This window comes from Sciurus vulgaris (assembly GCF_902686455.1).
Source record: "Sciurus vulgaris genome assembly, chromosome: 4".
NCBI classification, from domain to species: Eukaryota; Metazoa; Chordata; class Mammalia; order Rodentia; family Sciuridae; genus Sciurus; species Sciurus vulgaris.
In genome coordinates this window covers 44,429,384-44,450,521 of record NC_136464.1, presented here as the reverse complement: position 1 = coordinate 44,450,521, position 21,138 = coordinate 44,429,384, and the positions used below count along the sequence as shown (strand labels likewise).

At 38.6% G+C, this 21,138-nt stretch overlaps 1 pseudogene across 1 annotated transcript; it reads left to right on the top strand.

Annotated features, from left to right (window-relative positions):
* The first annotated feature begins 5,354 nt into the window (after positions 1 to 5,354).
* On the top strand, positions 5,355 to 5,949 carry LOC306659211 (cysteine-rich and transmembrane domain-containing protein 1-like; annotated as a pseudogene). The gene has a single exon. The product of its transcript is annotated as a cysteine-rich and transmembrane domain-containing protein 1-like (transcript).
* The last annotated feature ends 15,189 nt before the right edge of the window (positions 5,950 to 21,138 follow it).

Here is a 21,138-nt window from a genome sequence, read left to right as displayed (position 1 = left end):
AAGTTTTATCACTAGAGAGAGAGGATTGAGACTCCTCTTTGTTGTGAATGTCCTGGGGAGGGTCCTTATTGGTCCATCTCACATCAGGGGCTGATCTGTATACCAACGATCTGTGCCCATCAGGTCAACTCTCATGATTGGTGAAGCTTGCTTCATTAGAAGTCTATCAATGGTAGAAAGGGCAGTGTCAGCTATGTGAAATAATTTGAATACACAGATGGCAGAGGGTGGGAGTAGAAATTCTATCTCCAACACTATCCATGTATGTGATCTGGTAAAGCTACCTTGATTGGCAGCTCCTCTGAGGTTACAACAGACCATTCTCTAAGGATGAACCCATGATCATTGTCTTCACTGGTAAAATACCATTCTCACTAGAGCACTCTGACCATTCAATTTGCTCCACAGGAAATCACTAGTCACACTAGTGTAGGAGAGCAGCCACAATTATCTCCCAATTCCCAGATTGCCACTGAAATGAACAAAATAGGAATAAAAGAAAAGAAACTTCACTTGCATTAATAATCAGGAAATCTTGATAGGTAGGTATGAAAAATTTCAACAGTGTTGACTGGAAAATCACCATCAAAGTGAAGGAATATCTGCAACCTTGCAAAGAATTGTGAAGACATTTTCTACCTGCTTTTATAAGATTTGGGTTTGATGACAACACTGCACTTCCCATATACACAGAGACACAAGAAAGGTGTTCTAGTGCCTTTCTTATGGTATAGGTGTCTTAAACTTCTCTACAAAGGAAACTCTGGAACAACTTTTACTTTAAATGATCAAACAATTAGTGGACACACTTCTGGAAAAACCATTATCCTCTTCAGTCTATAAAGACTTATCTTAGGATACAGTGAGAGAAAGAGAGAAAAGGAGAGAGATAGCGAGACACAGGGACAGAGTTAGAGACAGATGGAGAAGATGCTGAGCTTGAGGAGGGAAAGTAGTTAAAGGAACAGCCTTTTAAAAATCTGCCTGTATTTGGGCTCAACAATCATGGTACAGCAGAGGTGATAGAAATCCTCTTGGGATACTTATGCTCAGGATGGCAGCACTGAGTCATACAGGTGCACCCTCTTGTTACACAATGTGACAACAGGCAAGTACCTGGCCACAGAAAGGACTAGGAACATGCAGGTTCTTCCAAGAAAAAACACAAGGGGAAGAAATGTTTCAGAAGAGGAACAAAGCTCCCTATTGGTCAAGTTTGCTTCATTAGAAATCTATCAATGGTAGAAAGGGCAGTGTCAGCTATGTGAAATAATTTGAATACACAGACTATACTGTAAATTATACACATCATTTTTTTCTTATGATATAAAATATTCAAACAGTCTTAAGGAAGAATGAATGGAACTGAAGAAAATCATGCTAAGGGAAATAAGCCAATCCCCCCCAAAAAAGAAAAAAACAAATGTTTTCTGATATGTGGATGCTAATTCACAATGGGGTGGGGGGCTAGGGAAGAATAGAGTTATTTTAGATTAGGTAGAGGGAAGTAAAGGGAGGGGAGGGGGTATGGAGGTAGGAAGGATAGTAGAAGGAACCAGACATTACCCTCTGAACATATATAACTATACTACCAGTGGGATTCTACATCATATATAACCAGAATAATGAGAAATTGTACTCCATTATAGATGCTGTGTCAAAGTGCATTCTACTGTGGTGTATAACTCATTAAAACAAATTTTTAAAAATTTTAAAAAATATTCAAACCAGGAATATCAAAGCCCCAAGGAATCCCTGAAGTCCTAGCTGATGCCATCTGTGATTGTTAGCTTTTGCTTCGCATTAACATCACTTGGGAAGCTTTTCAAAGTCCCAGGGTTCAGGCCACAACCAGTCCAATAAAAAAAGAAGTTCTGGAGGTGAAATCCAGGTTTCTATACTGTTTTTTAAACACCTGGGCTTCCATAGTGCAGTCATGGTTGAGAACTCCTGCTATAAATAAAGGCAGTACATAAATTTCTCCTTCTGCAAGAATAAGAAGTGTTTGAGACAATGCAAGAATTTTCAGAGGTGAAATGATGTAATCTAATCCATGGGTTAATCCACTGATAAATTGGGTGGTAACTATAGGCAGGTAGGGTGTGGCTAAAGGAAGTAGGCCACTGTGGGTGGAGTTTATATTTTGTCTGTGGAAAGTAGTGCTTTCTCTCCACTGGCTTGTTGCCATTTTCTTAGCTGCTTTTCTCAGTCGTTCCCTTCTGCCATGATGTTCTGCCTCACCTCTGGCACAAAGCTATGGAGTCCACTGACCACAGACTGAACCTCAAAATAAACTTTTACTCCTCCACATTGTTCTTGTCAGGCCTTTTGGTCACAGCTAGGAAAAATGTGACTAAATTTACAATGCCATCACTTGCAATGCTAAACGATAGGGACACCTGGAAGAGGCAGAGGGAAAATGTCTATCAGTCTTCTATTTATTTTTTAAAATGTTTAACTTTTGTGCATGATATTCTTTAGAAAGGTCACACATTGTTAGCTCCTGAATTTCTTTTTTATATCAATTATGTTATTTTGATTCTACTTGATGAGTAAAGATATTGAAATATCTCGAGGTGAAATTGCCTATTTGCCCAGTGTAGGAGTAAGAAGCAGCACTATTATCTTTATCTGGAAAAAAAAAATTATTCCAGTTATTTGAAAACAAAATTTCATTTTGAGTGAATTAATGGAAAAATTTGACAGAGAAAAAAATTAAAATGAAGTTGCCAGTCAGAGACACACAAATGTAAGTGTGAGAAGACTCAGGGGCTGAGGTATAGCTCAGGGGTAGCATGCTTGCCTAGCATGCATAAGGCCCTGGGTTCAATCTCCACTACCACAAAAACAAAAAGCAAACAAATAAACAAAAAAAAACTGAGTTAAAAATGAAAACTATAAAGTATGTGTTAACTTTAACATCACTTAATAGTTAGATAAACATGGGTCACTTATGTGAGCATTGTGAAGAAAAATAAGTTGTACAGAAAATTAAGTACAAAATATTTAAAATGTGTCTTTGAATTTTGTGACTAAAGGTTAATGTCATGAAATATTTTGAATCATGTTTGTCCAAGAATATGTAAAATGCAAGTCTCTCTTTTCAAGTTATACATATTTAATTTATGCATGCTTTAACTAGTACATGATATTAAAACTGTGAAAATTCAAGGAGGCAAGAAAAATACAAAATTTGCACTAAAGAATAGTTTAGGCAATGAGACATGGGTGAAGTGTAGGCAGCTTAATTGGAAGGTAATATCAGGAGACGCTGAGAAGGAAGAGAGGGAGTCAGAGAAGAGATTGAAAGAAACTATAAAATACCCATCTTCAAGCACACTACCACTGAAGTCAGCTGGAGCTTGGTCACAATGAAGAGCTGAGAAAGCTGGTGTAGATCAAATGAATGCCTCAGAACAATCCCACCCAACAGCAGGGGCTGGATGTGTAGCCACTGATCAGTCCTATAATGCCTGTGATGGAGGCCTGCTGCCAGGAGGCATCAGTTCCCTGGCACTTACAGTCAGTTCCAGCCATGACATGTGGTGAAGGGAACCCCCACTCCCTATGCCCAAGAATCACCTGTAGCAGCAACTGGATGAGTCCAGAGTAAAGATGAGCAAGGAGGGACAGCATCTGATGAAAGTATGCTTTGAAATAAAAAGAGCAGGGGTCAGCAAACATTTTGTTATTAAGGACCATATGGTAGATATTTTAAGCTTTGTGGGTCACATATGGTCCCTGTCACATGTTTTTCTTTTTCCTTTTGGTAATGCTTTAAAAATGTGAAAACAGATTTTGCTCATTCAAACAAAATAGGTGCTGGAAAAAATAAAAATAAACTCAAAAATATAGGTTACAGACCCCTGAAAGGAAGAATAATTATCAAGAAAGATAGAAAAACAAATTTATAAGTGAAATGATCAATAGAAATGAATAAACTCTTCCAAGAGGAAGACAATCTTTGAACTAAATACATTTCTTTTATATTGAATACATATTACACCTCCATGAAACAATATTACAATATAAAAACAATTACAAGGACACTGCATGACCAAAATTAAATATGGGACAGGTGAAACAAACAAGAAAAAGTTTAAGGCATCAGAGAAGTTATTTTATGTTAGTAAATGTCACCAAAAACTAAACACAATCAAATGTAAATATTCATAGTGAAGACATGGTAGCCACAGTTTAAGTCTGTAAGACACCAGACAGGTAAGATAATACAGAAAAAGACAAGAAAGAAAAAGAGAGAGGCACAGAATCACCTCAAAGGTATAGACTTTATAACTCCAAATCTAAATGTATCAAATATCAAGAAAACACAAAGGATAGGGAGGAATGAGCTTAGGAAATAATAATGGTTATACATTTCAGTGCACAGTTCAAACTTTCAAGAAATATTTATTTATTTTTTTACTGAATTAACTAACTGTAATTCCTAGCTCTAGATGACATGAACAATGAGATATTCAACAGTTAATTCCTATGGGGATTTGGCTCTCAGAAAACAGTGTTCTGGGAATTTAGGTAGCCTCAATAAATTGGAAAGACTTCCATTCTCAGGCGTCAGGCAGCCTGGTAACCATGAGATATTAATTTTCCCCAGTCCTAAAAAAAAAGACTACTACCTACATACCCTGACTGAATCTGAGTCACCAGCCTATCTGGCCTGCCCTGAAGAGGTCTGACTGTCGTAATACCAACCTTCAATGTTTAGCTGAAAATCCAATCTGCAGGTTTGCCCTATAGATTTTGCCAGCACCAACAATCATATGAGCTTGTTCTTTCTCTCTTTTCCCAATTATAAGTACAATAATTTTTATATTAAAAATAAAATATGATTTCTGCTTCAAGCTGTGATAGAATAGCTGCTACCATATTAAACAAGCTACTTAAAACCAGGAAAAATATATGAGACAACCATTTGTAGATATTAGAGGAAAATCAGCACAGAAATTCAACCCTGAATTCACGAGGCGAATCGTGGCTTACGGCCTGAGGAAGTTTTTCATGCCCTAAGCAGTGATCTGAAGAGGCAGATATCAGTGATAGCATCATGGAGGATGGGTCACTAGAAGTCTGTGACTGTTTTCCACAAGATGAGCTCTGTGTACCAAAAGGCATGGACCAAAAATGCAGTAGGGGAAGGACAGATTGAGTTGTGCTGGAGGACACTGATCATTCAGCCTATCCAGAGCCTATCCTATCAGACATTCCAGACTCTCATCCAGGACACAGGAAAAGCTATGACTTGACAATAAAAACCATATGCTAAAGGAACATTTACTGAAGACCTACCTAATAGAACATGAGTCAAACCCTGAGAAAAGCTATTGAGGGGCAAGGACCCGATCGGTGCCCAGCCAGTTGGAGGAGAGGTGCACTTTGAAGGTTCCTGATGAATCACGAGAACCCTCCACCATATCCAGGCCCAGGCCCAACAGCTCCATACCCACCTTATCCACCACAACCAATGGGGCCTATGGCGGGGCCCTACCCACCTCCTCAGGGATACCCCTACCCAGGATATCCACAGTACGGCTGGCAGGGTGGGCCTCAGGAGCCTCCTAAGACCACAGTGTATGTGGTGGAAGACTAAAGAAGAGATGACCTGGGCCCATCCACCTGCCTCACAGCCTGCTGGACTGCTCTCTGTTGCTGCTGCCTCTGGGACATGCTTACCTGATCAGCCCAGCCCTCCTGCCTCGACAATTCAACTGCCACCTCCAATAGGTGTGCCCACCCCGTCTCTTCTGATTGCTGTAATAAGTGACTAGCTCTGCAGACACCTCTACCTTCAACACTATGGGATTCTAGATTAGTGAGGGTTGCTGCTGTTTAATTCAGTGACTTGATCTTTTTAATGTTTAAAATCCTTTTCTTATTGATCTTTAACAAATGTGCTAAATGACTCTCCTTTTATTTTTTGGCCAAAGGCTTAGTTATGAAATATATATTTATAATTTAAAAAAAAAAAAAAAAAAAAAAAAAAAAAAAAAAGAAAAAAAAAAAAAAAAAAAAAAAAGCTATTGAGGAAATGGGGAAAGAGATCAAGAGGCAGAGTGAAGGGATGTGTAAGGGGAGGCAATTCTTAGAAAATCATGTTATGTGCATATATAAATACATGACAGGAACTTCACCTTTATGCAAAGGTAGAAAGAACCAATCAAATATCAATTAATAGATAAGTGAAGGGAAGTCTAGCAGAGGAAGGAGATGAGAGAGAGGAGGGAGGACTAGAGGAAAATGGGGAGGAAAAGGAGGGCGATTATGAACTGAAATCAAATTCCATGCATGTATGAATTTGTTGGGATGAATCCAAATACTATGTATAATTATAAAACTCTAATAAAAAATGTTGTGGTGATGGTTATCTAAGTCTGTGATTATACTAAGAACTAAGAACTGTTTACATTAAATGACTGAATTGTATATGTGAATTATATCTTAATGAAGTATTTTTTTTAAAAAAAGAATGATTCTTCTTGGTTCTCCAAGATGTACACTAGAGTCCAGAACCTGTAGGCACAATGTAAGATTTGCTTTCCTTCATATTTGAATTTATATCACTGGGTATTCAAGAAGGAAGTATGAGAAATGGATTTCAGAAGAACTTTTCAAACTACTTACATTCACATGACAGATACGAGTGTGCTCCAGACATTTATTTGCATTTTCTTAGTTAAGAGGAGTTGATGTGGAACAAAGAACCTTGGTTTTATAAGGCTTTATACTACCTACTTATGATGTTACTTAAGAAAAATGGCTCCCAAGTTATGAATCTATGAAGCTAGCAGCCACCTGCAGAGAGTTTGAAGATAGGATTTTTATGAAGGAGGATCCATCAGGGCATGCTTGTGGAATCTTGTAGGAGCTAAGCCAACTATAGAGCAGTTTTTAGCTCTAATCTTTCCCCTCTCTTCTCAGATGCTCATATTGACTTTAAATATTTCATATTTCAAATACATAGCTACATATAAAAAAAGGGGGTGACTACTGAGGAGGCAGAGTTTGGAGGCTGACTCTGCCAAGTAAGGTAGAAAATAACGTGGGCTTTCTTTTTTGGCAGGTATTGGGGATTAAACTCAGGGGCACTCAACCACTGACCCACATTCCCAGCCCTATTTTGTATTGTATTTAGAGACAGGGTCTCACTGAGTTGCCTAGGGCCCTGCTAAATTGCTGAGGCTGGCTTTGAATTCACAATTCTGCCTCAGCCTGCGAGCTGCTGGGATTACGGGTGTGCCCCATCAAGCCCGACTAACTTGGGCTTTTTATAAGGGCAGTCAAGGGCAACATCGAACCTTACAAAAATTCAAAGTGATCTGCTGATAATCGAATTACTCACCAGAACAAAACTTTATCCTCTTTAGGGGAAGATGAAACAATTCCTGTTACCTGTAATCAATAAGGAATGGGAATAAGTCAAAATTTTAATGAGTAAAAGAGCAATCCCCCCCCCCAAAAAGCTATAAATTGAAAAGCCAAATTGAAATGATAGAGATTAAAAGTACAACAACTGAAATGAAAACCTTGCTAAGTGATATTAAGAGCTGTTTTAATTTGTTGTTCTTTGTTGTTGTTGCTGTTGTTTTGTATGTTCATTGATTGGTTGGTTTGCTGTTGTTGTTTTGTGGTGCTGGGGTCAAAGCCAGGACTCCATTTGCATGCTAGGTAAGCCCCCTACCACTGAACCCAAGAGCTGTTTGATATGACAGAGGAAATAGTAAACCTGCAGAGTAAATTTATGGAATTATCCAACCTGAAAAATAAATAAAAAATGATAGAAGAAAAACAGTATCAGGGAGCTGAGGCAGAGCATCGAATAATCTAGCAAGTTTGTGATAGGAGGTCTAGAATAAAAGGAAAGTGAGAAAGAGGTAGAAAACTATTTGAAGTTGTAATGACCAATAATCCTTAAATTTCATAAAAAATATTAATTTATTTATCTGAGAACCTTAGGACACATAAAGAAGACTAACTGGAAAAAAAAAAAAAAAAAAAACTGCCTACGGACATCAAAGATATAGTCGATAAAACCCAAAATAAAGAGGCAATCTTGACAGAAGTCAATTAGAAATACTATACATAGAGATCCATGATTGGTGATGAGAGCTGGAAACAGTGTTCAAGAATTAAAAAAAAAGAAAAGAAGAGAAAGGATCTAGTAAGGATATCCTTCAAAGGGAGAGTATTACATTAAGATATTTTTAGATGAGAGCTATTATCATGGTTTGAATGTGAGGTGTCCCCAAAAAACTCATGTATGAGTTTCAATGCAAGATTTAGAGGAGAAATGATTGGGTTATGAGAACCTTAATACAATTAGTGAATTAATTCCCTAACTGAATTAACTGAAGAGGTAACTGATGGGTAGGATGTGGCTGGATGACATAGGCCTTTGGGGGGCGTGTCTTTGGGATATATATCTTGTACCTGGTGAATGGAGTCTCTCTCTCTGCTTTCTGATGATCACGTGAGTCACTTCCCTGCACTAAGCTCTTCTACCATGATGTACTGATTCACCTCCAGCTCCAAGAAATGGAGCCAGCCTGCTATGGACTGAGACCTCTGAAACCATGAGCCCTCAAATAAAATTCTCCTCCTCTACAATCATTCTTGTCAGGTCTTTTAGTCACAGCAGCAAAAAAGCTGACTAAAACAGCTACTTTTATATAAATACCAGCAGACCTACAATGAGGAAATCTGAAGGTTGTTCGTCAGGAGTAAGGTGAATGACACCAGGTAGAAACTTCGACCGCTACAAAAAAAACAAGACCAACCAGCAATGGTTAGTGAAAGTCTGAACAGAAAGCATTTTTACCTCCTAATTTTGTGAAAATACTACTGATTATACATAAAAGAAAAAGAAAAAAATAACATGAAAAAATTCTATGATGGGAAGTATAATGTATATTGAAATAAGATAAATAGCTTCAGTAATACAAACAGAATATGGACAAATGCAAATTAATATACTAAAATTATATTTGTGAGCCATGAAGTGGGCAGTACCAGGGTGAGAATGGGAAGTGTTAATGTACAAAGTATGAGAGTCAGGTCTGAACAAGTACTGTGTTAACTCCCAGTAGACTTTAGGAGGTAAGAATGCACATTATTAGCCTTAGGGAAGTCATGAAGAAACCATAAAAATTCCTAAAACTAAGAATTTAATAAAACAAAGAGGAATAATAAAAGTATCATATTAACTTAAAATAAGGAAAGAGAAATAAAAATTAGAAAGGGAACATGGAGAACAAATATCAAAATGATAGATATAAACTCAGCCTTAATAATTCCATCAAATGGAATATTCACTAAAACAAAGGGATGAAAAAGCAAGACCCTGGATTTTATGTCTACCAAAAAAGAAAAAAAACAAAAAAAAAGGCAACCAAACTTCATACTTAAAGACAAATAATTAGAAAGTAACACATTGAAAAGATATATCATGTGGTTGAGCCCATCCCCCCCACAATGAGGTCCAATGCCATCGATGAACCCCTCAGCCTGCCCCCACACCAAGGAAGGAGGCTGGTAGCTGAGCCTGCCCACCTGCCTCGCCCCCCTACTGCTGAGGGACACTGTGCCTGGCTCTGTGCTGACTCAGCACACCCTTGCTGGGGCTCCCCAGCTTCTTTGGAGGCTGGTGCAGGCATTTTGAATTATTCCTGAGGGTATGGCCATCATCATTGGGAGGGTGACTCCCTTCCTGAGACACCTACAGGAGACTGGAGGCCCTTTGACAGGAACTTCTGTTTATTGACTTACAGCCTACATCCTTCGCCATCCTCTTGTTCACAACTAGAAATACTTGTAAATAGTAATTGAACTGATCCTGTTCATTACAATAATGTTAAAGTCTTTATAGGGGTTCTCTGGTTCAGGGCTGCTTTTCTCTGTTTTGGGGGCTACTGGTGTTGATCTCCCTTTCAAAGGAGAGGTACTGGAAAACTGCAGGGTCATAATAAGCCTGCAAGGGGGGAACTTAAGAAGATGTTAAGATGTTTAAGAAGTCATGAACAGAACCTCCAAGAATTATGGGATATCATGAAAAGACTGAGAATTATTGGGATTGAGGAAGGCACAGAGATACAAACCAAAGGTATGAACAATCTGTTCAATAAAATAATATCAGAAAATTTCCCAAACCTTTAAAATGAAATGGAAAAATCTAATATAAGAGGTTTACAGAACACCAGGTGCACAAAATTACAACAGATCCACACCAAGACACATTATAATGAAAATACTTCACACACAAAATAAAGATAGGATTTTAAAGGCTGTGAGAAAAAAGTGTCAGATTACATATAAGGGGAAACCAACAAATATCAGCAGATTTCTCAGCCCCGACTCTAAAAGCGAGAAGGGCTTGGAACAATATATTTCAAGCTCTGAAAGAACACGGATGCCAACCGAGAATCCTATACCCAGCAAAACTAACCTTCAGATTTGACGATGAAATAAAATCTTTCCACAATAAACAAAAATTAAAAGAATTTACAAATAGAAAGCCTGCCCTACAGAACATTCTCAGCAAAATATATCATGAGGAGTAAGTGGAAAGCAACAATGCAAGTCACCCAAAACAGAAAATGCAGCCCTGAACCAGATAGCCCCTATAAAGACTTTAACATTATTGTAATGAACAGGATCAGTTTGATTACTATTTACAAGTATTACTCTAAAGGAAAAGACCTTAAACTATACTACAGAGCAATAGTAAAGAAAATGGCATGGTATTGGTACCAAAATAGACAGGCAGACCAATGGTACAGAATAGAAGACACAGAGACAAACCCACATAAATACAGTCACCTCATATTAGACAAAGGAGCCAAAAACATACGATGGAGAAAAGATAGCCTGTTCAAAAAATGGTGCTGGCAAAACTGGAAATTCATATGCAGTAAAATGAAATTCAACCCCTATCTCTCACCCTGCACAAAACTCAACTCAAAATGGTTCAAGAACATAGAAATTAGACCAGGGACCCTGCACCTAATAGAAGACAAAGTAGGCCCGAATCTTCATCATGTTGGCGTAAGGTCAAGCTTCCTCAACAAGACTCCCAAAGCACAAGAAATCAAAGCAAGAATCAATAAATGGGATGGACTCAAACTAAAAAGCTTTTTCTCAGCAAAGGATACAATCAAGAATGTGCAGAGAGAGCCTACAGAGTGGGAGAAAATCTTTTCCACACACACTTCAGATATACCACTTATCTCCAAAATTTATAAAGAACTTACAAAACTTTACATCAAAAATACAAAGAAACCAATCAATAAATGAGTCAAGGAATTGGACAGACACTTTATAGAAGAAGACATACAGGCAATTAATAAATATATGAAAAAGTGTTCAACATCTCTAGTAATTAGAGAAATGCAAATTAAAACAACTCTAAGATTTTATCTTACATCAATTAGAATGGCTATTATCAAGAACACAAATAATAGATGTTGGTGTGGATGTTGGGAAAAAGGCACATTTTTACATTGCTGGTGGAGTTGCAAATTGGTGTAGCCACTCTGGAAAACAGTGTGGAGGATCCTCAGAAAACTTGGAATGGAACCACCTTTTGACCCAGTTATCCCACTCCTCGGTTCATACCCAAAGGACTTAAAATCAGCAAACTACAGTAACACAGCCACATCAATGTTTATAGCAGCTTGGTTCACAATAGTTAGATTGTAGAACCAACCCAGAAGCCCTTCAACAGATGAATGGATAAAAAAACTGTGGTATATATACGCAATGAAATAGTATTCAGCCATAAAGAAGAATAATATTATGGCATTTGCAAATAAATGGATGGAATTGGAGAATATCATGCTAAGTGAAATAAGTCAATCCCAAAAAACCAAAGGCCAAATGTTTTCCCTGATAAATGGAGAATGATATATAATGGGGGTGGGGCAGTGGGGAGGGAGAGGAGAATGGGGGATCTTTAGATTATGTAGAAGGAAATGAGAGGGAGGGGGATACAAAAAATGGTGGAATAAGACAGACATCATTACCCTGTGTATATGTATGGTTACATGAACGGTATGAATCTACATTATGTATAACCATAGAAATGAAAGATGTACCCCATTTGTGTACTATGAATCAAAATGCAGCCTGTAAAAAATTAAAAGATAAATTTAAGAAAAAGAGAAAAAAAGATATATCATGCAAACAGTACACTTGATCAAGCTAGTGATATATCAATGTCGAACAAATTTCAGAGCAAAGAGATACATTATGAAACACTTTCACGATAATAAAAAGTGCAAATCCTCAGAAAGATACAGATATTGTCCATCGTTGTGATGCACATAATAACAGACTAGGGTTTCTGACCATAACAAAATTTCATTAGAAACCAATAGTAAGACATACGTAAAATTACAATATACTGAAAAAGATAATACAAACCTAAAAGTAAATGAGGTCATAGAATAAACTACAATGACAATTAGCAAAAGAAAAAAAAAGTGACTGATAATGGAAATGTAATCTATCAAAATTAATTTGATACAGTGAAAGAAAATATTAATTTAAAATTTTAGATTAAATTTTTAGATTTAAAATAAACAATTTAGGTTTCCCCAAAAGAGAAAATTAAATATAAGATAGGAAGAAAGAAAGATTCAATAATGGTTAGATGATAAATCGATGTAATAGAAAACAAAAGGGAGAAAAAGAATTACAAAAACCTAATTTTGATGACAGTTAATAAAATGGATCAAAAATGAGAAGGACCATCAAAGAATTTTAAAAAGAATGCAAGGATAAAGAGGAATGAAAATAAAAGGAGGAATGTTATTATATTCTAGAGATTATTAAAATGATAAGGAATATTGTCTTAAGAGTTTTATGAAATATAAAAACTTTCTTAAAAAAATAACTACTACCAAAAGTAACAAGAGAATCAATAAAAAATCAAAATGGCTCCCTATTAAGTAAGTCACAATAAAAGATATTTGCTCTTACCCTCATGAAAAAACCAGCTCCAGGATTAGGTGATTTCACCAGTTTATGTTTAACATTTAAGTAAGATAGAACACCAATCTTACAAAAAGTTTTTCAGAAAATAGAAAGGGAGAATATTTCCCAGATGATTTTATGAATTTAGGACAACCTTAATAACAAAAACTGATGGAAATATTATGAAATTTTAAATTATAAACCAGTATCAGTAATTTTTGATGTATTCCAAAATTCATGTCAAATTTTAACAAAATTAGATTTATGTGAAAAAGCAATGCCAAATGATTAGGAAGTTTATCTTGGTAATTCAAAGATGGTTCAACATATGGAAATCAAGCAATATGATTTGCCACTTTAACAAAGAAAGAGTAAAATTTCATGGTCATTAAGTGAAAGCAGAAAAAATGTTTATAAAAATCAATACTTATTTATGGTAAACAGAACAAAACAAACAAACAACCCCCCCCACAAGCTTTCAGCAAATAGGTATTAAAAGGCATATTTCTGAACCCAATATTGAACTTTCTCAAAATACCTAAATACAACATATCGTATTTAATGATGACAAATTAACTGATTTTTTTTCTTAATAGCCTTAACTTGAACTGTCGACAGGTGAATGGATAATGAAATGGTGACATATTCATTGAGTGCACACACATACACGGTTGAATCACAGTGTGAAAAGCAGAAGGAACCAGGCATAAGGGTGTGGTGGGGTTTAATTTGTATGAGATTGTGAGACTTGCAATACTGATGTATACCAATGCACAGCTATACATAGTACACACATAATGCATGACACTCATGTATAGATTTAGAAATTATTAACTACCTGAGGTAGAAGTTGGAAAGATTGCCCACAGAAGCCAAAGTGAATTTGGGGTGAAAGAAATGCTCATATCTTGAAGGAAGTTGTGGTTAACAAGTATATACATTTGCCAGTACTGAGACTTTCATTTGAGTGAATTGATCTTTATTTTATAAATCATACCTCAATAAAATGATCAAAATGTATCATCCTAAATAAAACTTAAGATATAAAACAACTTGTTCTTCCTGGTCAAATTGTATAAGATAGGTGACAAGAAGACAGACTGATACGATAAATGCCAAAGAGAGTCCAAAGCAATACAACTATTAACTATGGTATGAAAAGGAATTCTGGCAATTTTATCTCTTCAATAATAATTGATGTATTTATAATTTACAAGTTCACTAAAATAGGCATTCATTTGCCTTGTGTTTTTTTTTAAGAAAAAAGAAATACAAAGAATCTCACATAAATTTTCAGAATATGTTTTGAAAGTTCCTTTTAGCTCTTTTCTTGTTTATACTCTGTTTTACTAGTCCCTCACTATTTCCCAACCCTGAGCATTTACTTCTGCTTTTCTTTATTCCCATTGTATTGCACATTAATTCCTCTGTATCTAGATCTGACAATATTTGATGAAAGCCTTTTCCTCAATTTAATTTGAGGCAGTACCCAAAATCCCCAAGGAACTAATTATCAAGTTTGCACAATACTGAAGTTATCAGAGGCAAACATAAAAACAAGATGACAAGGAAATAGATTGTGTCTTCACTGCAATTGCATTTTTTCATTTCTCCTGACCTTAGCTCAGTCAGGACAGGAGTTTTTCTGATCCCTTCTGGGATGTCAAAGTAAGTCAGCCCTGACGGAGATACCCTGGCCATGAACCACGCCGGTAAACTTAAAACAAGAGACTGACCTGAAAGAAACCAGTGTTTGCACAAACTTGCAGTTACCAGCCAAATCTTTCTGGTGTGTTTTCTCTTGGAGGTCAGCTGGGAAGGCTCTCCTTTACTCAGCTGGAGTTTAATGAAGGAAAACCTTTGTGATCCTACCACTGGCAAGCCAGGTGATAAATCCATCCACTTTGGCAAGCGACCTTACTTCCAGAGAAGAAAAGGCAACAGCTGGCACTTTGGTTGACAGCAGAGTCTCTGGTGGTTGACACGGAGAAGCAACCGGAAATGGAAAACAACAACAAAGTTACTTGCTTTCAACTTGTATTTTCTCACTTAAACTTCTACAACCCTCCCCTTGGGAAGGTGTTATTAACAGGTGACAATTAAGACTGAAGATGATGTTGTCTTCATTTGCCAACAACGTGATGGTTTAGGTAGAAGATCCTAAAGAATCCATCCAAGACGAATAAATACTACTACTAGAATTAAAAATTGAAAATATGTGTTACAAGACTGATATAAGAAAAGTGTGTTTCTGTGCACTAATAAAAAAACAATTGGAAAGTGTAAATAAAATACCACTTTTTTAAGGTATAAGAAAAATAAAACCCTTGCTTAGGAACGAATTTCACAAATTAAACAAACAAACAAAACAACATGTTGAATCTCTGTGCCCTGAAAACTAGAAAACATTGCTGAGAAAAATCACCAAAGACCTGAAAAAGTGGAGAGGGACAGCAAATTCATGGTATGGAAGACAGAACATTGTTAAAATTCTTCCCACATTCATCTAAAGCATGCATTCTCAACAAGAACGATATCATCCTCTCCACACCATTCTGAGAGTGAAACTGGTTCTCAGGGGACAAAAAGTCATATATTACAGTCACTTATTCTCTTGAAAATCTCAACCCTATCTGACAATGCCAATTCCTCATTTTAAATACATCTGATTAGAGATAATATCACAGAATTTGTATTTTCTCCTTTGGGGAAAAGTAACAATAATAAGGGTTTTAAAAAAGTTCAATAAACAGTTATCTAAAAATTCAAGGTGGGGCTGGAGCTGGAGCTCAGTGGTAGAGCACTTACAGAGGTTAAGAGAAATTGAATAACTTATGCTAGCCAGAATTGAAGATGGGCTTGTTATGATAAAATAAATAAATAAAAATGCAAACAAAGATAAAAATCCAAGACAATCCAAGTCAAAATTCTAATAGGCTTTTGATAATTGAGCAGATAAATGTAAAATTTATATGGAAATTCAAAGGCCTTAAGATACTAAAAAGTAATTTTGTAAAGAAAGAAAATTAAAGGATTCATGACAGTTATATTGTATTAATGGCTTAAAAATAGAATAATAGACCAGACTAGAGAAATATACTCACACATATAATCAATTGGTTTGGTTCCAAAAACATTCAGTAAGAAAATGTTTGTCTTTTTAAAGTAGGGTTGGGGTTTAGCTCCACATAGAGTACTTGCCTAGCATGCATGAAGTCCAGAGTTCAGTCCCCAGCACCACACATACTCACACACAAAATGGTGCTGAAAACCACTAGTCATTGGTATGAAAACAAACAGGCTTGACTTGTACATCATACCATACACAACTATTTCAGGTTGACCACATAAATAAGCATAAATACTAAAACACTACGTTCTAGATGAAAGCATGGGTGAAAAATTTTGTGACCTTTGAAAAGACTGAAAGTGTCAAGTATCAAAGAAAAAGTCAATGAATCATTAAATAGTCTCTGGGTGCAGTGGGACAGGCCTGAAATCCCAGCAACCTGGGAAGCTATAGCAGGAGGATCTCAAGTTCCAACCCCATGTTGAGCAACTTTGCCAATTATTGGTAAAGATGTGAAGCAACTGTTATACTCATGTGTTGCTGGTTGGAATACGATTTTTTTCACATATTTTGGAAAAGAGTTGGTGGTTTCTTAAAAAGTTTAATATATACTTACTACACAACCCAGCAATTCCACTTTCATGGAATTTTCCCAAGAGTAATGAAAACAAAAAGACCTGTATAAGAGTGTCTACATTTTACTGATATTTTTTCCAAATCTGGAATCAACTGTTATGTCCCCGAATAATAGGATGGATTTAAAAATAATATAGTGTATTCATAAGGTGAAATACAATTCAGCAGAAAAGGAAACAAATTTATAAGACAGTAGTCTCCTGTTATCCCCAGAAGATATGTTTCAAGATCCACAGCCAATGTCTAAGGTCATGGATAGTACCAAGCACCATATATAGTATGTTTTTTCCTAAACCTATGAAAAAGTTTAATCTACAAATTAGATATAGTAAAAGATAAAAACCACAATAACTGAAAACAAAATAGAACAATCATATATTGGAATTAAAAGTTGTATAAATGTGGTCTATTTCTGGAATTTTCCACTTAATAATTTCAGATTAAAGTTGGTCACAGGTAAATGAAGCAGTGGAAAGTGAAACCTTGGATAAGGGAAGTGTAATACAAAGCCGATCTCCCACCCCTTCGTTGCAACACAACCTAACTTGCCAGTCTGAAAGTTGCTCTGCCCGCCCCTCATAATGCAGAAATTTCCGACCTATGCTACAGCCATTTCCTGCTTCCCACGTTACATCCTAGCTTGTCAGGCTGAACATGCTAGCTGGCTATTGTTTCATCAGTCAGCTTGCAAGTATTCTCCTCTGCTATTGGTTCCTTCCAGCGCAGGAGATTCCAATATCTTTCCCTTCTTTTCCAACCCCAGAGTGGATGCGCTAGTCATTGGCATAATAAAGTCTCTTGCGTGAGGTACCGTGTCCGTCGTGGATTTCTGGGAGCTATTGTTGAGCCGCAACTGAGACTGGGCGTTCGGAGCGCCAGTTCCATCAGAAGGGCTGGAGCCACCACTGGTCCTGAGCTGAGCTGCGTTTTTCCTTACATCTGGTGCTGTGACTCGGGATGGGTCCTTCCACTGTCTCTTAAGCAAGTGGAACCCCAACTGACGCCCCAGTGCCCGCGGACACGGCCTCACCTTCCATTCACCTGGATGCCCAGCTCTCTGCATACAGCACTGGACTTCACATTGGTGAGTTCCCTTTGGCAGGTTCCCCTAGACTGACTGAAACACACCTATGCTGACCTGAGAAGAGACCGTTGAGTGTCCGGGGCTCTCAAGGCTGCTGAGGTGTGGGGGTATCCCTAGCCACGACTTTCATAGTTACAGCTGGTCCCCATAGTCGGTCTTATCTGCTGGGTGGATTCCTGATTTTGTGGAGGAGTTTCTCTCTCAGGGTTGAGGCTCATTTCACACTCGAAAATCCTGATCAGGCCCTCAAACCCTCTCGGCTATTGCCCGGGAGTCACTGGTGTGTGTGATGACCACATCTTTGCACTATCTTCTTGTAGTTACCTAAACTGTGTTCCTGGGACGCCTCGAGCACTAACTTAGGTGTTTCTCAGTCTTCACGATGGGATCAAGGACCTCCACCCCAGCAAACTTGCCCTTGGGATGTTTATTAGACAATCTCAAGCACCTCCACCTGTTCCTTGAATTAGAGCCAACCTGTCCTTTAGATAGTAAATCAGAATGGTCTATTTATGACATCCTAGATCCCAGCATTATACTAGGTATAATTATATGTATAATTACACTCGGTATAATTAAGTACATATGTGGGCAACCTGATGAATGGAAAGAGACTTTTCTCCTTCGTATTTTTTCTTTCTTTCCTGCTAAACCCAATCTTTGCTCTCCTCAAAACCCTGAACACGTTCTCTTAGCTTCTCCCCTTTTAACCCCTCCTTCTCCTCTGACTTTGATCCGGCTGATGAATCATCCCCTTACAGGTCTCCTGCTGCAGAAACCCCTGTTCATTCCTCTCCTTTGCCTCATTCCATTTCTGCTTCTACTCCTCCACCCAGCCCACCAAGTCCTCCCACCATGCGGTCTCGTGCACATGTTTTAGCCCCTTTACTGGAGGTGGCTGGAACAGAAGGAGTAATCAGAGTCCATGTTCCTTTCTCACTGTCTGATCTTTCCCAAATAGAGAAGTGGCTAGGCTCCTTCACCTCCAACCCTGCAAATTTCGTTAAGGAATTTCAGTACCTTACCCAGTCTTATGACCTTACCTGGCATGACATTTACATGATCATGTTCAACACCCTAACCCCTGAGGAGCGCAGGAGAGTTTGGGGACTGGCACGCAATTATGCAGATGAGATTCATCAATCAACCCCAACCCACGCCATTGAGGCTGAAGCAGTACCAGTTAGGGAGCCCCAATGGCACTATAATACCCCCACTGGGTGTCTGCGGCGGGATGAGTTCAAACCTGCGTCCTTGCAGGTCTCCGAAAAGCCGCCATTAAACCCATTAACTATGACAAACTTCAGGAAGTAATACAGGACAGATCTGAAAACCCATCAGCATTTCTAAGTCGCCTCACAGAGGCTATGCTCAGGTATACTAACCAGGATTCTAAAACTCTGGAGGGAAGACAACTACTTATAACTTATTATTTTTCCCAAAGGTACCCTAACATAAAGGCTAAATTGAGGTGGTTGGATAGGGGGCTGCTTACCCCACAGCCAGAGGTTCTAGCAGTGGCATTCAAGGTTTATAACAGAAGGGAAGAAAAAAAAAATTAAAATACCAAATGCTGGCCAAAGCCTTTCAGCCAGCTAGACTGCCCAACTGTCCACCGCTAGGGGCACCCTAGTTCCCAGACCTCCAAGCCCAGGCCTTAAGTGCGGGCAAGAGGGCCACTGGGCACAAGCCTGCCCCAACCCCCGGCAGCCCCCAAGTCTTTGTCCAAAATGCCACCAACTGGGACATTGGGGCAATGGATTGCCCTGGTACTCAGAGGAGTGCCAGGTCATCCTTGCCCCCTCCCTCTGGTGACTTGCTGGGATTGGCAATGGATGAATGAAGGGGCCTGGGACTTCTGCACCCGCTGACCATCACCGCTCAGGAGCCCTGGGTGACCCTTATGGTGGCAGGCAGGCAGATCCCTTTCCTTACAGACACTTATAGCACTTGTAGCACTGAGCCACCTTCTCAGTGCTGCGGGAGTTTTGGGGACCCACTTCCCCTGCCTAATCCTCTATTGTCAGGGTAGAGGGAAAACCATATAACCCCCTACAAACCCCTCCAATAAGTTGCCATATAGGACAAATTGGCCTTACTCATTGATTTTTGATAATTCATTCATGTCCCATTCCCCTTCTGGAAAGGGACATCCTAACCAAATTGGGTGCCTCTATTTCTTTCTCACCCACCATGCGCCTCAACCAAGACTCCTCTGCTATTCCTCTCCTTATGACTCTACAGGAATATACAGCTCAAACAGAGTCTTCATATCCCCTTCCCCCCTCCCTGGTTGACCCCAAGGTCTGGGACACCCATACACCCTCTATAACCAAATGCTCACTGGTACTCATTCATCTAAAGGACCTAACATCCTACCCATCCCAGGCCCAATATCCCCTTCCCCTAAAGGAGCCTTGTAGGACTTCAACCAATCATCCAGGATTTAAGGCAGAAAGGCTTCCTGCACCTTGCCAACTCACCTTATAACACTCCCATCCTGGGTGTTAGGAAGCCTAATGGATCTTATCATTTAGTGCAAGACCTCCGTATCATTAACTCAGCAGTGGTCCCCATCTTTCCCATTGTGTCCAATCCTTACACCCTGCTTTCCTCTATCCCTTCTTCTACCAATACTTTTCAGTGCTAGATTTGAAGGATGCGTTTTTTACTGTCCCACTTCACCCTGATTCACAGGATCTCTTTGCTTTTACTTGAAATGACCCTTTCACTCAAGTTTCTTCTCAGCTGACCTGGACAGTTCGCCCACAGGGTTTCCGAGACAGCCCTCATCTCTGGCCAAACACTATCTCAGGATCTTGCCTCTCTCACATTCATTTCCTCCTTCCTCTTACAGTATGTTGATGATCTTCTCCTTTGTAGTCCCTCTCTTGAGGACTCCCAAAGAGACACAGTAAAGCTTTTAAATTTTCTGGCTGACAGGGGTTACAGGGTTTCTCCAGCAAAGGTGCAACTTTCCCAGCCGCAGGTCATTTACTTAGGAGTTAGTATCTCACCTGGATTTAAGGCCATCACTGTAGAGAGAAAAGCATTGCTGCAGGACACGCCCACTCCATCCACCAAGGAAGAAATCCTTTCCTTTTTGGGGTTAGCAGGATATTTACGATCCTGGATCCCCAATTTTTCCATCCTGGCAGCTCCGTTATATGAGGCTTCAAAGGGTACTCTCACGGAACCTCTCCTCAACACAGTGAAAGCCCCTTTCCAGACTTAAAGGAAGCCCTTCTTCAAGCCCCAGCCTTACACCTCCCTGACTTAACCAGACTATTCTACCTGTTTGTCTCTGAGAAAAGTGGGTTTGCCCTGGGGGTCTTAGGACACATGTTTGATCCCACCTTTGGAC